Source organism: Suncus etruscus, chromosome 8 (genome assembly GCF_024139225.1).
Source record: "Suncus etruscus isolate mSunEtr1 chromosome 8, mSunEtr1.pri.cur, whole genome shotgun sequence".
Classification (NCBI taxonomy): domain Eukaryota; kingdom Metazoa; phylum Chordata; class Mammalia; order Eulipotyphla; family Soricidae; genus Suncus; species Suncus etruscus.
The window spans coordinates 26825015-26827285 of NC_064855.1; positions in this window are offsets into that span (position 1 = coordinate 26825015).

The window sequence follows — 2271 nt, forward strand, 5'->3', positions numbered from 1 at the left end:
CCTTAACCCCAGGAATAATCTCGTTGGTTCCTAATGTGAGTTTTAAATCAAAGTTTTTAAGGTAAGTGAAATTCATTTCTACTGCATTAAACACAGAAACTATAATAGAGTTGTTGCTGTTTTTGTTCGTTTGTTTTTTGAGGATGAGGGTAAGGAAAGGGCATGGAAACCTTTCCACGCATGCCCTCACAGATCTGTGCTGTGGGGGAATCACTCTTTCTCCAGAAGCAGCTTACCAGAAATCCCACCATGGAAACAGGTCTCCACAAAGTGCTCAATCAGGGTTCAGAAGGCAGGGAGTTGGGGAGAGATGGGGACTCGATAGAGACAAAGGTTCAGCTGTCCTACATGGAGGCACAGAAACTTCCAGAAAGTCCAAGAGGATGAGCCATTCCTCCATCCCCCATAGGAGTTCACTGGCTCCAGTACAGGGCCACCATTCACGGACCCTCCCTTTGCTGTGTTCCCTCCCTGCCTGTCCCAAACTGTCCCTATTAAAGCCCCTGAAACTGTAATTCTTCCGAGAGAGGATAAATGCGGTGATGTTGGTCTCAGTACCGCATAACAATAATATTCTGCTGTGAGAATAGTAATAGTCACAGAATTTGTCTGAAGATTAAAGACAGCCAAATCAATTTCTATTCCTGTGGATGATGGAAAACCTCTTCTAGAATTTCCTAATGTGCACGTTTGGTTTGTCCATATGTCAATCCTTTGTTCAACGTTCCTTCTCTTCCAACAGAGTGTCACACAGTGATGAAAGAAGGCACCAAGCTGTAAAGTTTCCTGCCCCATGAAGCTTAGAGCAGCCACGGTGCCAACTATGTCAAGGAATCCTTAGTATATGGTCACAACCCTGATGGGAACCATGTTGGGCACAGGATCAGCATGCCTGGGTGCAAGAAAATTAATCCATCTTGGAGCTTTCAGGGAAGGCTTCCTGGAGGAGGAAAGCCTCTACCTAGTAGACATGGAGGTTGAGGGAGGGAGACATAGTAAAAGAAGGAAAAGGAAGGCAGGGGTGAGAGGAGATAGGGAGCACACAACCCCTTGGCTAGACATCAAGCAGGAGGTGTTTGCACACGTGTGTCCAGCCCACCTTCCCTTCAGAAAGGAAATGAGCCAGGCCCCCACAGCCCCTCACATCCCGTCTCCCGCAGGTCCCCATTTCATTCCGGCGGAAGGTGGGAGCAAAAGGGGAGTGAGATCGTCAGAACATAGGGTGGAGTAGTGGGTTACCTTGGAGCCACTCTGCATGGCAGTCTGTCTCTGAGCACCAAGACTCCATGAGAGGAAACCTGAGTCTAAAATTAGCCCTTCTCAAAGGCCGGCTCCTCTGCACTCCTGAAACATCTGTTCTACAGTTTCCTAGAACTGTTTTTGGCCTCTAAATCAAAGCCTGGAGACAATGTTCTGTTTCTGCCTCTAAAGCAGAGACTCGCCATCCGGGCCTTCCTCCCAGACCCGACCCGACCCGACGACAATGGGGCCAGAAATAGCGCCCGCCTTTGAAACGCCTCTTGTTTTTCTTTCTTTTTAAAGAGTCATCAGCCCCCAAGAGCAGAAAAGAAACTTCAATAGGCAAAACCTCAGGGAGGGCTCCGGGGCCATGCAAAGCAGCACCTGCAGGCCTGGCCTGAGCGCAGACGTGGGTGGGGTCCACCCTGACTCTGGAGGGGTCTCTGCCTCCACGGGGTTCACTCTCAGTCACACGCACATAAGCACCTCCCTTTGCTGTTCCTAGAGGAGCACACACGCATGCTCAAGTGTGCACATGCTTAGACACAACACATAAATACATGCAACTACAGTGCAACGCAACACAGAAGAATACTATGCACATACAACCAAACAACAGGTAAATAAACACACAACACATGTATAAACATGCATAACATACAAACATGCACAATACATGCAAACACAACACACAACAGGCAAACACATAGCATGCAAATACAAAACACAATGCCTTCAAACACACACCAAACATGCGAACATTTACAACTAGCTTGAAAACACAGCATAAAACACACGTAAACATGAACATATAGCCCATAAACACATGCAAACACAAATGCACACAATACATGCAACTCATGGATTGGGACATGCTCACAAACACAACACACTGAGGCACACACGAACAAACACAGATACTCACATGTCTGAGGTTCAGTCACTTCTGTGCAGATTTCCAGGGAGTGTGACCCAAAGCTTTGGCAAAGCAGGTCACTTGCTGACCTCCAACTGCCTACTATGAGTTGCAGC